The following is a 7,939-nucleotide window of genomic DNA, read 5'->3' as shown; positions in this document are numbered from 1 at the left end:
ATTTTGTATCCAAGGGGTGATGTCTCGACCCAAGGGGGAGTGCACCCTTTGCGGCCAATTAGAAGAGTTCGTGGACGTGTGATGGATGGATTGCAGGAGCCAATCGACCACTTGCAAGGCCCATCTATACCGTCAATGCCAGAGGAGACAGACAACCTTCCCGACTTGCCTACAACCTTGGAGCCTAAGATGGAGGCAATGATCGATGCATTGATTCCCATGGATGTTGAGACATCTGACCCGCTTAGAGAGGAAGCATCCATACCATTATATGATGGGTGCCGAGTATCTCAGTTGAAGACATTGCTTGCACTCTTAAGTGTGCAAGCAAAATACGATTGGAGCGATACGAGTGTGACTGAGTTATTCAGGTACCTTGCACACAGACTATGTCAGGTTTTTTTTTTTAAACAGTATTATTGCAAACATGGATGGATTTTTCAAGGTGTTTTATGATTTTTTCAGGTTATTGAAATATCATATATTGCCACCTGCAAACACCATGCCTGAGTCTCGTGATGATGCACGACATGTTTTACGGAAGCTTGCATGGACTACAATAACATCCATGCATGTATCAACGACTGCATATTGTTTCGAGATGAATACGAGACTATGGAGACATGTCCAAAGTGTGGTGCTCACAGGTATCGACAGGACTTGCAAGGGCAGACCATCCCTCAAAAAGTCCTCAGACACTTTCCGCTCATCCCCCGCATAAACCACATGTTTCGCGCGTCTGCCATGGCAAGCTTGACAACGTGGCATGTGCAGAAGCAACGAATATCAGCAGATTCGCGCGCATGGAGCCACATTGACTCTACCTTCCCAGGCTTTGCGCGAGAGCCAAGGAATCTTTGGCTCGGTCTCGCCATGGATGGTGTGAACCCATTCGGTCTGCGCTCGACTTCTTACAGTGTGTGGCCTATAGTGCTTGTCAACTACAACATTCCTCCATGGCTTTCTACGAAGAAAGGACATCTCATCCTTAGCTTGCTCGTCCCGGGCCGCTACAAAGTAAAAAATATGGACGTGTATCTTCGTCCATTAGTCGATGAGCTTAAGATTTTGTGGGAGGAGGGGGTCACGGTGCAAGATATGAGCAGGCGCGATGGTCGGCGGTCAGCCAACATTCGAGCCATTCTCATGTGGATGATGCATGACTTTCCGGGATTGGGAGAGTGCTCAGGTGAGCAGACCTTTGTTCTCGCCGGTAATATCTATATTTTATTTCATTCAATCAAGTATTCACTAGGTTGTGGATCGCCTTGCAGGTCTCGTTACCTCACGTTATCATGCATGTCCATTGTGTGGGCCATAGTTAGACTCCCGAAGGTCACGAACCATGAAGAAGATGGTATATCAAGGACACGCCGCTTTCTTGCCGGAGGATCATGAACTCAGGGAAGGTTTTCTTGGACGACCTCCAGCACGTATGAACGCTGCAAGCTGGTACGAGCTGAAAATGGTAAACCCGGAATCACATCCAAATGGAATGCGACGGTTCTCAGTTTTCTATGAGTTGCCATATTGGACCCACTTACAGGTCAACCACTTGTTGGATCCCATGCATATTTTCAAAAATGTGGGCAGCTTGCTATGGGACCACATCACAGGAAAGAGAGACACTATAGGGTCACGAATGGATTTAAAGGAGGTAGGTAAGATGGAGGCGCTTTGGCCGCAGTCGAGTGCTGAAGGGAGAGTGCAGCTTCCTCGCGCTCCCTGGGTTTTGTCTACCAAAGAAGAGCGCATTGTGAAGCAAGTAATCAAGTCTATCCGCACTCCGACGGTATGATGCGTTCTCTCAGGTCCGCATTTTCTAAAGATCAAAGTGGTACTTGGAGGAGCTGGCGCAACAGTTCGACGAGGTCCATTTGGATTTCTCGAAATAGATTCCGAAAAAAAATAGATGGATTTGCGCGACACCTTTGTGTTGCCGGCCCATTGTGAACATGTACAACTAGTCATTTGCTTGCTAATTGTAATACGACATGGTTTATGTCACAATGGTTTGAAGCCGCTTTGTAAGTGTTTGTGAACAGGTAATCTTCTATCCAAATCCCCGACAACCTCGATGGTGGTATGTTATACCTTCAACTCCTCGAGGTGCGAGAGTATACGATCAAAGCGATGTTCCAGGCATAGATGAAGAAAATATGCAAATAGAGGGATCGAAATTACAAGGGGTGGAGGCCACCGCAAGCTTGGAGCCCGCATCGGCTAACAATGATGGAAATACAGAAGTCGTAGAATTTTTTGAGAACGAGGCAGACTCGTTCTTTTGTGGTGACATGTCTATCGACCTTCCAGTGTATGCAGAGTTGTGTCAGGAGATTAACATGGGACCATAGAATACTTCATTCTTGGAGAATTGTATTACTCAATTCGTTGTTTAGATCTTCCATAAAGGTAGATAAGATATGCATTTTAAGAGGGATTTTTCAAAAATGATTTATATTAATGTGCTTTGTATAGTTTAAATTGATTATTCTAACATTATTTTTTATCTGTGCAGGTATCGACATTTTCAGGATGAGTCGAGGGATGAGCGATGAGGAGTTTCAGGAGATGATGGCACGTATGTCTCCAGATCAGCTCGTGAGATTCAGAGAGATGGCAGGAGCTGTCTCGTTCTTCGTCAGGGCGCTCTGCTAGATCAGCTTCAGCGCGATCAGATGCTTCAGCTTCGAGCAGACGATCTCGACGCTCGCGACTTGGGCCAGAGGGAGGGACTGCGACTGCAGGAGGATCAGGGGGTGCTGCTGTGGAGACACGGACGCAGTGTCTCCGTCTCGTCGTTCAGCTGGAGCTCGGTCACCTCCAAGATTTGTCACACCTGTGGGGACGTCCACTCCAGTTACTCCGGCTTTTGCGCAGCCGTCGGCAGATGTCACGCCTTTTGGTGGCACTCCTTTTGGTGGCACCCCCTTTGGTGGCACCCCTTTGAGTGGCACTCCGGGAGAGGGTACCCCCATCGGTACACCGGATGTACAGGGGTCTCCTGGATATGCCCAGGAGCGTGGATGGAGATGGGAGAGGGCCCATACAAGGCACACTCCTAGGGATTATGGATACCTAGTGGATGGCAGGTCAGGAGCCATCATCATGAATGATGAGGGGAGGAGGGTGATGGCTCACATGAGGGAGTTGTGCCAACAAGTTTTTCGGCACAACGTCCTGGATCATTGGAGGAACATACCGGAGGGGAGCAAGGAGTACATAGTAGCATCCTTGCACGAGGAGTTCCCGGTGCCAGCCGCAGTGGATAGATTCTCTACGGGCTGGATGATGGATTGCATGCGTGCATACATGTCACATAGACGATCCGACGCACGCAAGGCAATCAAGAGTGGGGCTCCAAAGCCCGAGTGGTTAGATGCAGACGACTGGCGCCGACTAAGGGAGGAGGCTACAAATTCGCCAGGACGTTGGAGTCAGCAGCGGGAGGCGGCGAGGGCACGAATCGAGGCCGGATCGGTACATCATCTTGGGAGTGGTGGCCACAGGACATATTTGGAGGACTTTTTAAGTTTCTCTTTTGTTTTGCTTATTTGTTTTTTTGAGATATTCTTTGTACTGACAATCATGTTTCTAACAGTTAGCATTTTGTTTTCTTTGCAGCACTCCATTACAAATCGCGATCCGCAAGGCCTTGAGACTCGATATGCAGAGAGGCACGGTCTCAGATCATTGATCGACCGATTGTATAGACGCGACGGCCCAGTAAGTCACTCATCTTTCTTGTCCGTAGTTACCATGAGATATTTGAATGCATTATTGTATGGTGGATTGATATGTTGTTTCTTTTTCTGCAGAATCTGTTTGATGCTCCTTTGCTATAAACGTCGCTATAAGGTCTATATCTTGTAGTGATTGCTTTGGCTGCTGCTAGAGGATGGAAATTACAGCAAATGGATGTTAAGAATGCATTTCTTAACGGCGACTTAGCAGAGGATGTCTATATGGTTCAGCCAGAAGGGTATGTTCACCCTGATTTTCAGCATTATGTATGCAAGCTGAAAAAGACACTGTATGGATTGAAGCAGGCTTCCAGAGCTTGGCATGCTAGGATCAGTAACTACTTGTTGCAGAGGTTGGGTTTTAGTGTTGGTAGGGCTGATCACAGCCTATTTACAAAGAAGATCATCAGTGGCTTGGTAGTGCTGGTCATATATGTTGATGATTTGATAATCACTGGTGATGATGACTTGGGCATACAGCATGTAATGAAGATGATGAAATCTGAATTTGACATGAAAGATCTAGGTGAATTGAAATACTTTTTGGGTATTGAGGTAATCAAGGTTGAAAATGGTTTATGGCTAATGCAGAAACATTATGCCATGGAAATGCTGAAGAAGTATGGCATGGCTGAATGCAAACCATTGGATACACCCCTTGATCAAAATGTCAAGCTGGACATTAGCACTAGAGCTGAAATTCAGGATGTGACTATGTACAGGCAAATGGTTGGAAGTCTGATCTACTTGACCATCACTAGGCCGGATTTGAGTTTCGTAGTTGGGCTCATAAGTCAATTTATGCAGAAGCCCAGGAAGCCACATTTGGATGCTGTTAGGCAGATTATGAGATATGCTAAGTCCACTGTAGATTATTGGCTGTTCTATATGAGATATAAGCCCTTGAAACTAGTTGGATACACAGATGCAGATTGGGCAGGATGCTCATATGATCGCAGATCTACGAGTGGTTATGCTTTTGGCCTTGGAAGTGGCATGATCAGCTGGAGCAGCAAGAAGCAACCAACGGTTGCATTGTCTACTACTGAGGCAGAGTATAGGGATGCTGCATTGGCAGCATGTGAGATTTCATGGCTGCTCAAGATTATGGCTGATTTGGATATTCAGGTGGATGCTCCAGTGACCTTATTATGTGACAATCTTAGTAGTGTACTCCTGGCAACGAATCCAGTATACCATGCCAGGACAAAACACATAGAGGTACACTACCATTTTATCAGAGTGATGGTTCTTGCAGGAAGAGTAGATCTTATGCATGTGAAGACTGATGATGAACAGGTTGCAGATATCTTTACCAAGTCCTTGGGTAAAGATAAGTATAGTAGTTTTAGACAGCTACTTGGAGTTCATCAGATGATTTGAGCTTGAGGGGGAGTGTTAGAATATCAAGCTCATACTATTCTCCTACTAGTATGTATGACCGACATTAGTCTTGTCCAGCAGTATCAGCAAGTGTGGGACATTAAATAAGTCGGTGGTCTTAGACCTAGTGTGGATGGTCCTAAGGACCTTAGTACTATTGTATACACTTATGTTATGTTAGTAGTCTAAAAAATTAGAAAATGGAAGATGATGAATGACCTGAAGGTCAGGTTGCTGCTCCATTACATTGTCTCTCTCCCTCTCTCTTCCAACACTCTCCTCTTGATGCTTGATTTCATCAGAGCTTCCACAGCACTTGCACCTTCTCTTCTTCTCTTGGAACTTGATTTTAGCATAGCTTCCGCAGCACTTACACCTTCTCTTCTCCTCTTGGATGTATGCAAAGTGATGCTTTCTTCACCTCTCCCTACCCCGAGAGCCTCCTCTTTTATAGTCTTTCAAGAGATTTTCTTTTTGGAGAGAGACTTGAGGTGATCTTCATGCAAGATGTGGTTGTTCCAGGACCTACTCTACATCACCAATTTTGAGATATCTCTCTCTATGTTGCACGGATGAAAAAACGTCCAACACAAAAGTTGTAGATCTTGTTGTTTTCGATAACTCAAGTGGGTCGTTTTTAGAGATCGTCTTTCTATTGCAAGATATTTTAAAAATGGATTCACCATGTCTTTTAAAAAAAATAACTTTTCAAACTGTACTCTTAACTTGTGGTCCATGCAACCACCTTAAGGAGAGTTCATTAAATTGCCTTGGACCTCAATTGAATTCCACACAAAATCTTGTGTAATTTTAGACCTTAGAAAGAGAAAATCACTTCTCTCCTCACTTCTAGAGGATCATATCTCTCATATTTCTTAGTGAGATAATTCCCTCTCTCGTCTTTCTTAATGAAAGAAAAGACCTTAAACCTTGACTTGTAAGGGAGAGGATGACCCAAATGAATGCAATGCTCATTACACACAAGTAAACGTTCCCATGCGTCCCCGGAGACACACAAAAATACATACACATAATGCTAATGCACTCCCTCTTCTTAGAACTCAATCCATCTTCATTTATGTGTAACTCCTTGGTTCTTGCGTACACTCTTACACTTGGCAAACACTTCTTTCCCCCTTCATAACTTGTACTACATGTACCAGATATCCCCGCCACAGTGCTCTGATCACCCCATTAAGTGATGCACTAGGAATACTGGTCTCTAAATTGTCTCATGGCCATGCTAGATAATCATCAACACTTAAAGAAAAGTGAGTCATTAATTTATTGACATAAATTTTTTAAATAGAGAATGTGTAATAAGCAATCAATTTAGTGACATCCCTTTGGCTTCTAAACAGTTGACCTCAACTGTAGAGGGGATACATAGTCCTTAAGAAGATTTGGAAAGTCTTGTAGTTTTCTCTCAGTCATAAACTGAGTGTCCAATGGGAGATAATTCTTAAACTTAACCAGATACTTCCGTAATACCTTACCTGACCTTAGAGTATTGTCTTGATGGTGTAAAATCTTTTCGGGCACAAGGAACTCTTCTATTTCTTCCATGTTAGGTAAATCTTCCTTGATTGGTTTCATTGGAGGTTCTCCAATACTACAAGGACATAGCAAACTTATATGGAAAGCATTATGAATGTTCCAATGACTTGGTAGATCCAAACAAAAAGTCACATCATTTATCTTATCTGTGATCTTGAAAGGGCCATAATAGCGATTAGAAAGCTTAACCACTTTACCCTTTTTACCTTTCTACTTCTTCAAATGAGCCTTCTAAAACTTAAGAAGAACATATTGTCCCAACTTGAGATCTAACTTACAACGATGCTTATCAGCTTCACGTTTATGCTTCTCTTGTGTCCTTTGGATAGCAACTTTTACTTGAGTGAAAGTTGTATCAATGTCTCTAACAAACTCATATGCTGCAAAGATCTTATCCTTCGTAAGAAGAATGGGTGGTAAATGAGGCTTACCATAGATTATCTCAAAGGGTGCCTTACCAGTACTAGAGTGCATTGTATTATTGTATGCAAACTCTACTAAAGGCAAATACTTTTCCTATTCTCTTTGATTATTAGAGACATATGATTTCAAAAGATCCAGAACAGTAGAATTAGCACTTTCACTTTGCCCATCCTTTTGAGAATGATAAGAGGATGTTAACTTTAACTTTGTCTTAGGCATGCCATGATGTTTGAAAATATGAGCAATGAATAGCTTAGCCATATGATTGGCTTTGATTATCTTTCGCACAAGTATAAAGTGAGCTCACTTACTGAATCTATCAATGATAGTCCATATTGCATCGTTGCCTACTTGTGTGTGAGGAAGCTCCATGATAAAGTCCATGGCTATACTTTCCCAAGGCTCACTGGGAATAGGTAATGGCTTCAGTAGACCACGTGGTTTATGCCTGTCATACTTTACTTTTGGCATATCTTGCACTCGCAGAAATATCTTGCAATGTTAGCTCTAAGAGTGGGCCAAAAGAAATATCTTTCCAATGATTGAGTAGTGGGTAGAATAACCCTATGTCTAGCATATGGAGATGCATGTGCTTCATCCATTACCTTGTGTCGCAATGGTAATGCTACACAAATTGCTTGATGATGATACAAATAACCATCTCGAATCGAGTAAGGTGTAATCGACTAACCTAAGTTAAGTTGATCCCATATGGTTGAGAATTCGAAATCAGTTGCATACATTTTGTGCATGTTTTCTATGCTCTTCTTTAGACCGTGAAAATATTAGAATGTCATCAAAGAAGACAACTATGAACTTTGAGTGAGGTTTGA

The sequence above is a fragment of the Lygodium microphyllum genome, chromosome 2, assembly GCF_053477565.2.
Source record: "Lygodium microphyllum isolate KBCC chromosome 2, Lygodium_microphyllum_v1.1.10, whole genome shotgun sequence".
NCBI classification, from domain to species: domain Eukaryota; kingdom Viridiplantae; phylum Streptophyta; class Polypodiopsida; order Schizaeales; family Lygodiaceae; genus Lygodium; species Lygodium microphyllum.
The sequence above is the reverse complement of the archived record's forward strand: the minus strand, read 5'-3'. Positions refer to the sequence as shown.